At 48.0% G+C, this 15601-nt stretch overlaps 3 non-coding genes across 3 annotated transcripts; 2 read left to right on the forward strand and 1 right to left on the reverse strand.

Annotated features, from left to right (window-relative positions):
* Positions 1-222: 222 nt before the first annotated feature.
* TRNAE-UUC (transfer RNA glutamic acid (anticodon UUC)) lies at positions 223-294 on the forward strand. Its single transcript has one exon. It is a non-coding gene; the product is annotated as a tRNA-Glu (tRNA).
* Positions 295-3463: 3169 nt separating this feature from the next.
* TRNAG-CCC (transfer RNA glycine (anticodon CCC)) lies at positions 3464-3534 on the reverse strand. Its single transcript has one exon. It is a non-coding gene; the product is annotated as a tRNA-Gly (tRNA).
* Positions 3535-13086: 9552 nt separating this feature from the next.
* On the forward strand, positions 13087-13160 carry TRNAN-GUU (transfer RNA asparagine (anticodon GUU)). Its single transcript has one exon. It is a non-coding gene; the product is annotated as a tRNA-Asn (tRNA).
* Positions 13161-15601: the final 2441 nt, after the last annotated feature.

Raw genomic sequence — 15601 nt, forward strand, 5'->3', positions numbered from 1 at the left:
CTGGCCCCGGCTACCTCCCCAACACACGCGCCACCTGGGGAGGGCGCATCTCCGGGCGGCAGGTGCGCGCTGTGCTGGAGAAGGCGGCGGGAGGACTCGGCCCTAGGGAGCCTCCCGGGAGGACCAGCCACGTGCCTGCTCCGCCCCCTCCCCCCCCCTAAGCGCAGGACGAATGTCACTGTCCCGTGTCTGAGCGAGGAGGACAAGCGGACCTTTCGAAACTCCCTGGTGGTCTAGTGGCTAGGATTCGGCGCTTTCACCGCCGCGGCCCGGGTTCGATTCCCGGTCAGGGAACCACTTTTGCGCCGCAGGACTCCGCGTCCGGACCAGTGGTGTCATTTACTGTGCGCTGCTCTTCGCACGCACTCTCAGCTCCCGCAGGGGAGGCCCGCGCCTCCGGCCGCCCTACTCCGCCTTCGCTGCGCCGCAGCCGCCCGCCCGCACAGGGGTCTCTAGGGGCTCTCCGGGCTCTCCGAGTCTTGCGCACCGACCTCAGCTCCCGGCCGCCCGCTGGGGCGCGGAGCCGCGCAGCCCGTGGTGGCGCAGGCTGGTCCCGCGGGCGCCTGGCCCCCCTCAGCTCCGTCCGCACAGAAGGTGCCTCTCCGCCCTCGGAACAGGAGCCTCTGGGCGGCCCGCGCCCCGCGACTGTCCCGCCTGTCTGCCCAGTCTGCCCAGCCCTGTGGGGAGGTGACCTCACGGACCCAGCAAAGGCAGCACGTGAAGTGGGCACGAAATGGAGCACGCTCACTGCTGCCAGAAGCAGAAAGGAGTGGAAATCACCCCAGACGGTGCCACCAACGGGGCACAGCCCAGGCCGAGTGCTTTGGCGCGGGGCGGGGGCGGGATGGGCGCTGCCCCTGCGTGTGCGGGGTAGGGACGCGAAGGCTGCCAGGTGCTTGGAGGGCGTGCGCTCACTCCCACCTGGGAGAGGAGACACCGAGATCTCGAAGGTGGTTCTCCCTGGACGCACCTTGGCCTTTGATTGCACGCCGGCAGCGCTGACCCCGCTGTTGCCCTCATCGGGGAGACCACGGAGCAATTTCTGCTGGGGGGGTGCGGGGGGCGGAGAGAGGTCGGTGCGCGCTCTCCCCCGACCTCCCGGGTTGGCGAGAGGCCACATCTGTTCCGTGGTCCCGCACCGCGCCCCTCTGGCCCCACGGTGTGCGGAGTGCGGGTTCGCCCCCGCCAGCGCTCCACCATCCTCCTGGCTCTCCTGCTTCGTGACCGAAGCTGTGGAGCCCTCTGCCTCTCGCGCCACCTGTCCAGAGTGCGCTCAACCTGCCCTCCGCCCAGAGCGCGGTTGGCTGCGCGGGGACGCCCACCAGCACCCGGACCACCGCGCTGTGCTCTGTGCCGGCGAAGCGTGCAGGAGTCGCTCGGTGGCCTCGTGCGCAGCCTTCCCTCCCCGGCCCGGCGCGGAGGAGGCGCGGGTTCCTGGAAAGTCGAGGCCGAGCCCTGCCTTCAGCTGGGGGCTCCCGGCTCCCGCCGCGCATTCCCGCGAGCCCCCTGTCCCTTCCCGCGGGCAGCCGGCTGCTTCTCTCACACCCGCTTTCCCTTCTCCCTCCTCCTCTTCCATCCCGGCTGTGTTCTTGGGGACAGACCCCCCTCACACAGCCACCCACGCTCCCCACCCGTCGGATTGGACCCAGCCGCCCGTCCGGTGCTCGAAGTGCGAGTTGGATCAACCACCGGAGGAGACGGAACCTGTGGCGGCAGGAGGGCAGCCCGTTCACTTGCTGCTTCTCCCGACTCAGCCCATCCCAGCGGGCCGGGCTCGAGGTGTCGCTCCTGCCTCGGGGACCTGGGTCGCGGGTCCCACGGCGCTGACCGAGTTGCCGGCTGTCTTACTGCCCTCGGAGAGCAGCGGGACTGTGCTCTGTGGCGTCCACTCTCACCCACAGAACACCGGGCAAAGGCTCCGCCACAAGCCCGGACTCAGCGCGCTGGACCACCGAGGGGCCGGCCGCGCTTCCGTGGGCCCATCCTCCCCTCGCGGCTCCTTGCACAGAGGAGAGGTGATCTAGGACGATCTCTCTGGACCGTCTCCTCTGAGACGGAGGGAAAGAGGGTGAGCCTTCCAACAGGGCCTCATGCGGGTGGTCGCAGAGACTGGAGAAGCAAAGGCGCCCTCCCTCCACCCGGGCTGTGTCACCGTGTTCCTAGTCTCACCTGGCTGCGGTGGTCTCTGCCGCCTCCTGCTCCTCCTCCCTCTCCCCGCACCTTTTCTCCTCCTCCCCCCACTCCAGCGCGTGTCTTCGTTTTCTGTCCCGGGGTTCCTTGAGTCTTGCTTCCCCCCGTGGCCTGGGACCTCTCAGCCTCCACAGCAGATTATACTGCCCCGTGGGCTGTGCTGAGCTTCAAACGAGGAAATGCATGCAAGTGTGTCACAAACATCTGACCTCTTCAGTGTCACACACACAAAATACCGACGAACCATCCGGATTTCTAACTCTCTGCTTTTAAACAATTACATTTTCATTGTCTGAGTATATTAACATGCATGTAAACATCATATGCTTTTTTACTGAAGAGAAAATTTGTGTATCGCTAGCCATAAAGTTCTGTCATTAGTTATTTATTACACAAGTGCTGCCTAGTGCCACTGTGCAAGTGACAGGAAAATTCTGAGTCCACGACCCACTTCTGCATTGACAGAATCTTCACGCTTTTAGTGAGTACGCCTGTCAGAGAAGGTTTAACATTGAAAGGAGTCAATGTTTTAAAGCTTCTGCTTTAAAGTTTATTTCTTCAGCAAACAGTAAAGGGAAAATTTGGGCACGTTGCAGTCTTTAAAACCTTTATCTTGTAATTCATGGTATCCTTTCACAGAAATCAGAATTCCTGCTGTCCCCAACCCCCCAACGTCTAAATCCTGATCCCTGTCTACAAAGATGAAAACGAGAACTTGCATCACAGTTCAGAACTCATTTATTAAATTTTAGATTTCCAAGGGAGTTACAACAAAATAAACGAAGAAAACAACTTCGATGCTAACAACACAGCACCGCCATCGTCCTCATACACTTAAAATGTAGAGCGACAATCTCACACTCAGGAATCTCTTGAAATTAGGTAAGTCTCCTTTATCTGTAAAACAGAAAGAGGGGGGAGGGGAAACTCCTCAAATGTCACTGGTCTTGTATTTAAAACTACTATCGCTTAGGGGACTTCTCCAAAGATTCTGGGATGAAAATGAATCACCTGTAGTCTCTTGAAACGCAATCATGCTCTTAGCATTCTCAAGTTGGAATCCGTTCAGAGGTGTATCCAAAGGGAATTAGGCAAGACCCCACACCTGCTGGGTCCCAGATTCTGCAGTGGGTTTTTCCAATGGGCCCATGGGCCTGGCGGAGGCTGGGCAGGCTCTAGCCCCGTGTATGCAGACCTTCTGGGAGCTCCTCCTCCTGATCTCTCGGCGGGACTGGGTAGATCCAGAGGTCAGGTTTTAAAAGGAAGCTATACGTGCATTGGCCGGGAATTGAACCCGGGTCTCCCGCGTGGGAGGCGAGAATTCTACCACTGAACCACCAATGCTTTGGCCTGCCCTTGCCATCCCGCTGGATTCTTCTGACAACAAATGTCTATAGCCACCTGGAAACCAACTTTTCCAACAAGATGACTCCCTTGCCTTTGGAAGATGGAGCTCACAACCCCCACAGACTTTCTGGTCAAAGACTTGCCACTGAGGCATCAGGAAACACCACAAAGTCGGGACAGTCATATTTAAATATCAGAATATCTCTTTGGTCAGCTCACACCACAACTCTGATAAAAGGCCCTTTCCAACTCTATAACAGACTCCTGCAGGAAAACATCGGAAATTCATCCAGATTCCTTGTTTAGGACTCGTGAAGATTCACAGTCATAACCTCAAACTATTACCTTAGACAGTCTGAGAAAGTAATCTAACTTGCTAGGTCGGGCAAATTAAATTCTAATCCAAGGAAGAAATAAGAAGCCAAAGCAGAATTAGGCTGCAAGTAGAAGAAGGGGACCAGAATCCAAATAGAGATAACAATGAAACGCATTTTGATAAATGGAGTTAGTTCTTTGTAACCATAATCGTTTATAACAACAGTGCGTGTCTGGTTTTGAGGCGTTTGCAGCATTTGGATGGATTTGTGATATATCGTGATTGTTGTATCCCGTACGCGAGCAGAAAATCAAATGGAGACGTGTGGAGTGCACTTAGATGGTACTTTATTTTTACCTGCGCAGGGGCGAACTCCCAGGGTGCCCGTTAAGGCTGCAAAGGGGAGTCGCGCCGAACGCTCACAGGCTAGCTCTTTTATACGGTGAGAAGCAAGCAAGCAAGTTACAAAAGTGGGAGTTGCGGTTATCTCTGCATAGCTCTGGGGTCAGGAGGAACTATCTGTCTGTCTCCTGTTGATAAGAACCATCTGTCTGTCCCACTTAATTTGTACCCTCAGTTTAAAGATAAGGGTCCAGACCCGAGATGAGTCTGGCACCCAAAGTTTTATGGCCCTCTAATTGGCTGTAACTCAGAATAAGCCCTCTGCAAATCACGTATTGTTTACCTTTACCCTTACTTTGGCTGACAATGTTGTTTCTCTCTCCTATCTATTCTGGTGACCTTCAAGAGGTTTTCTGCTTAGCAATGCTTAAAATTGGTTAGCCCTCTTTCCTAGCTCTCAACAGTGATCATTTAAAAGATTAATTCATATTACGTTTGCAGTCGATGCTCCATTGTTTGGAAGAATCTACTTCCCCTAAAGCGGACTCCCTGTTGTTCTGAGTTTTAGCCTCTGTGACTCTGAGATGCATATGAGGCACAGGCTCTGGTGTATGGGTTGCATCAGTGTTAACCTAAAAATGAGAAGCCTTGCAAAGTCAGAGGCAACAAGCACTTACCTGAGGTCAAAGAAGAGAATAGCTGTTAGGGAAGCATTAATTTAGGCAGAAGCTGAAATAGCGTTCTGATTGGGAGACCAAGCAGACTTTGCTTAGCGCCCTGGCCCACGATGCAGTGTGCAGATGTTTTGTGTTGGTGTACACTTGGAACCTTACGGTTGTGTGATCCAATGTCACCTCAGTGAATTCAATTTTGAAAAAGGGAAGGTGCATTTTAATAAATTAAATCCTTTATTTATTAATTTATTGATTAAAGGACTCCAGACTTAAAAAATAAAAAGAGCTATGTGCCCTAAACAGAACTTTGGATATCCTCTCCTAAACCCTTTTGTACCTTCAGCGTGTTCATCTTAGTTGGAATCCTTTGTTCCCATTCTTCCACTAATCAGAGCAAAAAAAAAAAAAAATAGACTTCTTTTTGATGCCAATGTTTTACTCAAGCCCCACATCTAACTAGTAAGGAATTCATTTTTCCTTGTCTGTCAGGCATGGTCATTGGTCTGCGTAATCCTCCGCTGTCCTGAACCCTGAATTAGAACAAATGATTCTCCTGAAAAAAAGCAAGGAGATGGATTTAACACACAGCCCTTGGTCCTCTGGAGACCTGCGGTTCCAGACACTTTATCTTGGGATGGTGAGTGTGGCCATCTTCGCACCTCTCCCTTAGCTCTGCCCTCCAGTTCAGCCCGAGGCCCAGGGACACTCCTGAGGCCTGTTTTCACAGCTCCTCCACCGAGTCAGAACCCCAACATTTCTCAACCTGCAGAAAAGCTTCAGGGGCACTTTTGCTCTTTTGAGAGAAGGGGGAAGCAGAGGGCTTGCCATGTTCTATCCAGGTGCAGGTGCACAGGGGCCCAGAAAGTGAGTTTGTGAGTTCGGTCCTGCAGTGTCTGCAGCCCTTCTGGTTACCGTGCAGTCACTTGGGGTTCTGCTGCTCACTGCCAATGAATTCCAGAGGCAGAAGGTTGGTGAAAAAGGAAAGGGTTTTTTCTATTAAAAGGCTATACTTTTTTTTGAAGAATAATGGGCTTCTGCTTTAAAGCTTATTTCCTTTAAAACAACCAAAATCAAATAACCCCTCCATCCCTTGCCAGCTCAGTTCAAAAATGCGCCTGGAATCCCTCTCCCAGTAAAAAATACTATCCTTTGTGACACTCGGGTGGCTGCAGCATGATAATTGGCAGGTTCCTGGCCGAGGTTGGGCTCCAGGCATCCACTGTAGTCTGAGCACCTTTATTGTCGCACTCTCCACTTCCTCTGGCTGCTGCCTGCCAGCCCAGTGCTTGCCCTTCAGGCCATCGGCTTGCTAGGACGTCTGCATACCTGGTGGAACAGGGCTGCACAGCACAGCGCTGCTGCTGCCGCTTTCTGTGTGGGAGGGGCTCTGGGCATGCAGCCTGGCCATGCGGTCTCCAGGGCCTGCTGGCCCAGAATACTGAGCACTGAACCCCAACCTGCTGGTGTGAGGGAAGGTAAGAAAATGGGCTGGGTTTCTGCACACTCCCCACTTTTAAAGTCCCATCCCAAAATTCCACACAAGGTGAAAATGTCTGGCTTGTCTGACAATTCTGGCTTATATCCACCATGCTCGTTAGCCCATGTCATCTTTCTTTCTACGGGGGCAGGGAATCGCCATGCTCACGTGCCAGCTGTTTGGTTGGCTGGCACAGCTGGCTTGTTTACTGTTGCCTGAGGAAGCAGCCTCCTGCAGCCCATCCCTTCTCTGGGGTAGTGCAAGCACTCCTGCCGGATTGGGGTTCCCTTGGATTAGGGTCTCCTGTGCTGCCCAGTGATCTGGCCAGACTCCCTGTTACAATTCTCTCCTTTAACACTCTGGACTTTGTAATCTTACAAAGATGGTGGGCGAAGGTCTTGTTCTTCCCTAGCTACTTCCAGCTGGCCATGGACGTAGTCCTACCTATCCCTTGGTCCAGAGATTCCTAACATGAAAGGGAGTTCTGGAGTTGAGGAAGGCCTTCACGTGAGGGAGAAGGATCTTGCAGAGCCCAGGTCAGTTGGCTGTCTCTGGGAAGTGGCATGCATGATGTCCAAAGGATGGCATTGCTGGACAAGTTGGTGTCCTTGTCTTATTCTAGAGGTCGCAAATTTGGCAAGAGGGTTAGAAGGCACAGTCAGAACCATAGGCACTAAATAACAAAGGTAGGAACCAACTCTATAATGTCCCAGACTAAGATAGAAGTGGCCTCCTTGGAGAAAGGTGTGCAGAGTATGCCACACCTCTCCAAAGCCCTTTTGCCCAAGCCCTTAACTTGGGTTGGGGGGAAATATTCTAGGATTCTCCCTTTCAACACATTTGGCCTTTTTATGTCCAAACCATTAGGGCAGAAAAGGAAAGCAGTTTTTAAGCGAAACTGATAGACCACTCCATACTTCACCAACTCAATCACTTAGTCCAGCCACACTACTGAGTCTCAGGAGGTGGCAACACAGATGGGCTTCTTAAAGTGAGGCCTATACTGTTTAAACATCACCCAGGTAAATGAAGTCATCGGCATACACCCTCTGAAAGCAGAAAGAAGAACACACAGGTTAATTTACACAATAAATCACAAACTTATCTGAGTAGACCAGACTGTCATTTGAGAAGACATCCAGTTGCAAGGCCTTTGCTGGAATGACATCAAACAATGACAATTTGACAGATTCTTCCTACTTGGATATTGAACATCTCTGGTGATGTCACAAACCAGTTCAAGTTCCAAGTGAAAAGCAAAACTTTGAAGACATTTAGCGGCACTAGAGTCCAATGCCTACCACTGAGCATTGTGATTTTCCTTGAAACACACTTCTTCTCCCTAAGATCACCCTCATTGCCTTCAAAGGGACTGCACTGAGTCCAATTTTCATTTTTGCCTGTTTGTTTGCATAAACAGAACAAGAACAACAATGCTGCTGTCCTTTTCTGAAAGAGAAATTTCAAATCTCCTTCCAGAGTGCAGGTATAGCTTTCCGTTTCAGCATCAGCCACAGCAGCAGGATCTGAGTCCTTCTCAGGAGCCTCCCATTTTATCTGTGTACAGTGGGTCCATGGCTTGATCCTGTTACAGGTGGCCTGCTGTTCTCCTGAAGTGCTTGTATTTAAAAAACAAAACAAACAAAAAAATCTCAACTCTACTCACTTCTGGTGCCTAGACAGGTGGTGCCTGGAAAGTTCCCAGCATGACCTGGAAGTGTGCCCCACAGTGCCTGCCCTTTTTTGAGGCCTCCAGATGTGAGGTCTATAGGACTGAGACCTTGGTTTGCTCACTATGCAGCATCTCTCCCAGAGCAGAGTCTGGCACGTAGTAAGCACTTAATAAATGTCAGTCATTGAAAGCTTTCTAATGCAAGGTCCTGAAAAGCTGAAGAGGAGAAGAAAGTGGGTAAGATTGGAGAGCAAGGAAGAGGGGGAGGAAAGGGGAGAAAGGAAGAGAAAGACAGAGAAAGAGAGAAAGAGAGAGAATGTCCAAGAACCAGATTTAGTGTGTAAAAGCCAAAGAGCTCATTTCTGCTCATGAGATTCAACAGAAGAACCAAGGGAAGGTGAGCCAATAACTCTAAGGACACGGGTCTGCACAAGGTGCATTGCCAGTGCAGGATTCTATTGGTTCTAACTATTTGTCTTTTTTCTTTAAATATATTTTATTGATTATGCTATTACAGTTGTCCCATTTTTTCTCTCCTTTATTCCCCTCTGTCCTGCACCCCCCTCTCATCAGTATTCCCCCACCTTAGTTCATGTCCATGGGTCATACATGTAAGTTCTTTGGCTTCTCCATTGCCCATACTATTCTTACCCTCCCCCTGTCTATTTTCTACCTATCACTTATGCTACTTATTCCCTGTACCTTTTCCTCCATTCTCCTCCCTCACCCTCCCTGCTGATAACCCTCCATATGATCTCCATTTCTGTTATTCTGTTCCTGGTCTAGTTGTTTGCTTAGCTTGTTTTTATTTTTGTTTTTTAGGTTCACTTGTTGATAGTTGTGAGTTTGTTCTCATTTCATTGTTCATAGTTTTGATCTTCTTCTTTTTCTTAGATAAGTCCCTTTAACATTTCATATAATAAGGGCTTGGTGATGATGATCTCCTTTAACTTGACCTTATCTGGGAAGCACTTTATCTGCCCTTCCATTCTAAATGATACCTATGCTGGATAGAGTAATCTTGGATGTAGGTCCTTGCCTTTCATGACTTTGAATACTTCTTTCCAGCCCCTTCTTGCCTGTAATGTGTCTGTTGAGAAATCAGCTGATAGTCTTATGGGAACTCCTTTGTAGGTAACTGCCTCCTTTTCTCTTGCTGCTTTTAATATTCTCTCCTTATCTTTAATCTTGGATAATGTAATTATGAAGTGCCTTGGTGTGTGCTTCCTTGGGTCCAACTTCTTTGGGACTCTTCGAGCTTCCTGGACTTCCTGGAAGTCTATTTCCTTTGCCAGATTGGGGAAGTTCTTCTTCATTATTTTTTTAAAATAGGTTTTCAATTTCTTGCTCTTCCTCCTCTCCTTCTGGCACCCCTACAATTCAAATATTGAATGTTAAAGTTGTCCTGAAGGTTTTCTAAGCCCCTCCTCTTTTTTTTAATTCTTGTTTGTTCATTCTCTTCTGGTGGAATATTTCTTCCTTCTGGTCCAAATGATTGATTTGAGTCCCAGTTTCCTTCCCTTCACTGTTGGTTCCCTGTATATTTTTCTTTATTTCACTTGCATAGCCTTCACTTTGCATAGCCTTCACTTCTTCCTCTATTTTGTGACCATATTCCACCATTTCTGTGAGCGTTCTGAATATCAGTGTTTTGAACTCTGCATCTCATAAGTTGGCTATCTCTTCGTCACTTAGTTCTGTTTTTGGAGCTTTGATCTGTTCTTTCATTTGGGCCATATTTGTTTGTTTTGGTGCTCCTGTTATACGTGTGGGGCAGAATACCTAGGGGCGGAGCCTTAGATATTCACCAGGGCGGGGCAACTGGCATAGCTGCCTTATGTTGCTGTATGTGGGGGAGGGTCAGATGGGGAACAAACAGTTGCCCTGCTCTCTGCTGGATTTCAGTCACTTCCCCCACTACCCACAAGCAAATTGAGCCTTTCTGGTGCTGATTCCCAGGTGAGTGGGTTTGTGTACATTCTAGGACCCTGTGGGTCTCTCCAACGAAGTCTCCTACGAGGCTGGGAGTTTCTCCCACCTCCGCAACTCCCACAGGTTTTTACAGTTGGAGGTTTTGAAGCTTGTGTCCCTGGGCTGGAACCCTGGTTGTTCGATCTGTCTTGGTCCCCAGTTATTCCTCCCGGTTTACCCACAACACAAATATGGGACTGCCCACTCCGCCAGCTGCCCCCTTGCCTGCCTGGTCCTTCAGGTGCTGCCTTGCCACACATCCTCTCTACCCTGGCTGCCCTTCTCTGCCCCTCCCACTGGTCTGGATGAATGTTTCTTCTTTAACTCCTTAGTTGTTAGACTTCCATACAGTTTGATTTTCTGGCAGTTCTGGTTATTTTTTGTTTTTAAATTTGTTGTTGCCCTTCTTTTGGTTGTGTAAAGAGGCAAAGTGTATCTACCTACGTCTCCATCTTGGCCAGAAGTCAATTTGTCTTAAATGGGATAATTTTCACATAAATAGTCAAAGAATCATATAGAGACACTTATAGGCATGCTAATGCACCCTTGAATAGGAGGAAAACCAGTCATTAGACTGTGTGCATCCAATGAAGAAAAAAGTACAATTCAAAAAAGAAAGGGAAAAGGAACAAATGTCTGAGACTAGCTTATAGATTCCCCCCTCCCCACCAATCTATATGCTGCTTGTAAAGGAGCAATCCGGGGTCATTCTGGCCAGTCTTCTCTGGACCCGATTAAGTTGGTCACTAACAAAAACAATTACAATTATTGAAATCTTGGAAGTTTAGCTGCTCAACATATGTGATAGGGTATCTCTGGGCAGTGTCCACATTGTCCTTCTGTTTTACCTCAGGAAGGCTTATTCTAAGCACTATCCTTGTTAGAATGTCAGATAGATGTGCAGAAAGGTTGTTGTGCTGGCAAGAGCATGAAGAGAAAGGCTCTTTCATGTTGGAGAAATACACTGGAGAAATACCAAGTTGGAGAAGTACATTGGGATATAAGTTGGCATACCTCCCATTGAAGCCAAACTAAGAACACATAAAGAGATGCCTTCAGCTTCTGTCAATCCCACTTGAAAGCTCACTCTTCCTTTTCCCCTACTCCCTAAGGAAAGAAATGGACAAATACATGAAATACTGGTTTTCCAGACACTGAAATCAGGCAACAAAGGATAGCAGCCCTGAGAAATGAGAAACAAACAAGGTGAGCCCTAGTGCTGGCCCAGCTCACTGCTTTCAGAGAGTTTCCAGGGTGGAGCCAAGGAGGGGCTCTGCAGCCAACTCCTTGGGTTGTGGAGAGGAAGCTGAGTGTCCATGGAGAGCAAGGCCGCTAGAGTGCCAGGAACAAAGGCCCAGTGATGAGAGAGAGGGACAGAGAGAGAACACAGGCGTATGAAAAGAGTCTCCTTCAAGTACTCAGCAGAATACTGACCAGGACGAGCTTGTGAAGAAACTGCCTGAGGTCAAGGGAAGAAACTTCTGAAGATCAGAAGTTTCAAGGCCTGGTGCTCACACGGGATAGGAAATCATACCTATTCCCACCATCCAGAGCAGAATACTCATGGGCCACTGTGAAGAGCACTCAGGAAGATCTTGCCCCAGTTGAGGGAATAAGCAGCCTGAGACTGACCTACCTAAAAACTCATAAAAGCAAGCCCCAAAGGGATCAAACTCTTGACAAGTCACTTAACTGGACCCCAGGACAAAACTCCAGAGGATTTTTAGGACTACCAATATAGCCAGTTCCCCGAAAGGTAAACTATGACAATGTCTGTCATCTAATCAAAGAATGTCAGGTAGGCACAGAGGCAGAAATACATGACCCGACATGGGGAGAATAAACAGTGTATCGAAACTAAACTATAGCTGACATGCTGTCAAAATTAGCAGAGAGGGTGGTCAAGATGGCAAAGCAGGTAAATGTGGTACTCGCATCCTCCCACAACCACATCACACGTACAACTAAACTATGGGACAACCATCATTCAGAACTGCCTGAAATGTAACTGAACAGTTCTACAGCTAGGGATATAAAGAGGAAGCCACATCAAGACTGGTAGAAACAGACTCATAGGGGCAAGAGATCATGTTGACGGTTGCCAGATGGGAAGAGGGGTGGGGAGATGGGTGAAAAAGGTGACAGGATTAGGAAGTACAGATTGGTAGTTACAGAAATAGGCCCGGGCATGTAAAGTACAGCATAGGGAGTATGGTCAAAATATTATAATAACTATATATGGTGTCAGATGAGTGTGAGATTTATCTAGATCGCTTTTACATAACATCCAACCACTGGCTTGTACACCTGAAACTAATATAACATGGTGTGTCGACTGCAATTTAAAAATAAAAAACGATTTTTAAAAAATTAGCGGATAGGATTTTAATACAGTTATTATGACTGTTACATACATCCAAAGAATTATTCAGAAACTTGGAACATATATGAATGTCCAGAGTAAAACTTTAGAGATGGATGGAACAATAACATCTGAGATAAATGCACTAGGTGGAATTAATAGATTAGACATTGCAGGAAAAAGATTAGGGAACGTAACGCTACAAATGATTGAAACTATCTAAAATGAAACACTCCAATTTTTAAAAAATCATTGAGTGATAGGACAAATTTAAAATGCCTAACAGAAGAGTAACTTTTCCCTCCTTTTCGTGTTTGCCCCTTTTGACTCCACCCCACACCCTCTTCCACCCCGCCTTCCCCACCCCGCTCCTGCCTCACCCACCCCTGCTAAATGGAGCGAGGCGAGCGCCAATGGCACAGACGTTCGGGTGTAGCCAGAACAAAGTAATCACGGGAGCCCACGGGACCCCTAGGTTCAGCTTCTCCTGGGACCCCTAGGTTCTGGCCCAGGGGGTCGTGGAGGAAAGCCTGAGAGTCGATTCAGCTGCCCCATTGCCTTCAAAATCGCCCGACGCATGGGTGTCAAACGCGACTGGCGCGTGGCGTGGAAGCCATCTCTTTGAGTGTCTGAAATTTGGGAATCTACACCACCGTAGGGTAACAGGGCCATGGGCTCCACCCAGCGGTGACCAAGAGCTTGCTCTTTACTGCCTAGAGACAACAGTTCTTCCAGGTCTCTGTGGCGCAATCGGTTAGCGCGTTCGGCTGTTAACTGAAAGGTTGGTGGTTCAAGCCCACCCAGGGACGCACTTACTTACTGGCGTGTTTGGCGTTTTTAATTTTTGAGAAAGAAACATGACATGGATTTGCTGTTCCACACCTTTATGCACTCGAACCCGCAACCTTGTCATATTGGGATGACGCTCTAACCAACTGAACTACCCAGCCATGGCCGGACTTTCTTAATCTCAGGAAGCAAAAGCCAAACTATTGCAGCTCGCCCTTCTCTGTACATCCTCTCGCAAGCACCTTGGGAGAGAGGCCTCCGCCACTACTCCTCTCCTGTCTTCTGCGTCTCCGGTGCTACAGGACGACCTCGGTCAAGATCTTAAGATTTGTGACCAAAAACAGGTCACAGGGAATCTGGAAATTACTGTTTGTACGAGTATTTCTGAACATTTTCCATATACTTTTCAAATTAAATTGTTTGTCATTGTGGATTTACAAATAACGTTCTAGTCATCATTCTTGTACTCATATTTGGCCTCTTGTTCAAGCATTTCTATTGGGTAGAGTCCAGGAAGAATCATAGTATTTACATGCTTTCTATAGGATCCCATTTTCTCTCCTTTTCTTTCTTTTTTTTGCTGTTGTTGTTTAGTTTTTATTTCATAATCATAACTCTGCAAACAAGCTAGACTTGGAAGGGGTAAGGGAAACATGGAACCCAATGAACTGCGGCGAGAACATGAAGATTATAGAACATTCCAAGCAGATGGGGATGAAGGAGTGCTCTCCTGAGCTACAGAAGGAATGGTCTGGTGGTTAAGATAAGACACAAGTCAAATGTATTAGAGTTGTCCATGGTCAGCAATGGTGATCTTCTTGCTGGTCTTGCCGTTCCTGGACCTGTAGCCCTCCATGGCTGTCACGTATCCATGCCGTCTTCCATCTGACCGAAGACCACATGCTTGCCGTCCAGTCACTCGATGCACTGTAACCTATATAATTGTATTAACCAATGTCACTCCGATAAATTCAATATAAATTTTTAAAGGATTAAAGAAGAAAGAAAAAGCAAAGGATTGAATGATCCTGATTTTAAACTCTCGTGTTTGAGAGAGACCTATAAAGGGTGATTAAGTGAAAATTTTATTTCTTTGTTTTACCACACCCTCATCTGCCACTTGAGGAGACCATGTTAGGGAAAAAACAATTTCATTAGATTCTGGATACATGTTAAAGTGTTACTTTTCTATCCCATATAAAGGTTTTTACACTTTGTCTGATTTTTTAAAATTTTTATATTTTATTTTTAGAGAGGAGGGAGGGAGAAAGAGAGGAAGAGAAACATCCATCAGTTGCCTCGTGTGCGCCCCCATCTGGGGACCCAACCCAAAACCCAGGCATGTGCCCTGACCAGGAATCAGACGCTTCTGTTCCCAGGTCAGCTCTTAATCCACAGAGCCACACCAGCCAGGGCTGATGTTTTAATATTAATATTTTCACTCTTTTATTCTTTGACTTACACTTAGCTGGGTACAGGCTGAGCAGTGGTCCATGCCCAGTCACCCCAGGGCCCAGAGCTTGTCCCCTCTGATGCCCCTATTGAGTGCCTAGAAAAGTCCAAGGATCAAATGCCCAGACTTCAAACTCTTGTGTCTTTCAAAGACCTACAAAAGAGAAATTTTCACTCTTAGTTTTGTTTCCTTCATCACGCCACACCAGTCCTTCCCAGCTCTTGACTTATTTTCAACTCTGAAGATCCACCCAAGATCCTTTTGCTACCTTATACTCAAGCAAAACTTTTTTCTTGATGATTGTGTTCTCTACCCCTTCCAATCACTCTGCTGAAGTTTCTCGGCTTTGTAGACTAATCATCCTGCTGCCTATATTCTGAAATTTATTTTCTCAGTTGTCTGCCTGTGAGTGTGCGCGTGTGTCTGAGTGTGTGTGTGAGAGAGTTTACTCACATGCTTCTTTCTCTCTCTCTCATCGTTTAACAACCTTAAACTATAAAGTATGCTAGGCACTCTTCTGTCTCTTGAGGATATTTTATTTACATCCACAACCTTGGTTTCCTGGGAAACACGAATCTTTTTTATATGGAAACATGTCTTTGGAAGACAGGGTCAAGTAAAACGTGATTTCATTAGTGCACAATTAATGTCTAAGTAAAAGTGGACACATCTCATGCTCAATTCAGATAGTCAGGAAAGTTTTCCAGAGGAAAAGAGTTCTGAACTGAGACCTGAAGGATGAGAATGAATTTGAGAACAAAGAGGGATTTGTGAGAGACCATCCCCTTTAGAGAGAAGCTAGTATCTGAAAGTGAGAGAGTTCCTGAGAGGTCAAGTACATCACTGTTGCTGGACTTGAGAACTGGCAAAAGATATTCAGATGATGAGGATGGGGGTGAGGCAGAGGGAAAGCAGAGTACATTTCATAAATATATTAAGACATTTTAACGCAGGAATATGGAAACACTGGCTGGTTTTAGGCTACAGGTAGGTCCAGGTTGAGGCTAT

Source organism: Desmodus rotundus, chromosome 12, assembly GCF_022682495.2.
Source record: "Desmodus rotundus isolate HL8 chromosome 12, HLdesRot8A.1, whole genome shotgun sequence".
In the NCBI taxonomy this organism is placed as follows: Eukaryota; Metazoa; Chordata; class Mammalia; order Chiroptera; family Phyllostomidae; genus Desmodus; species Desmodus rotundus.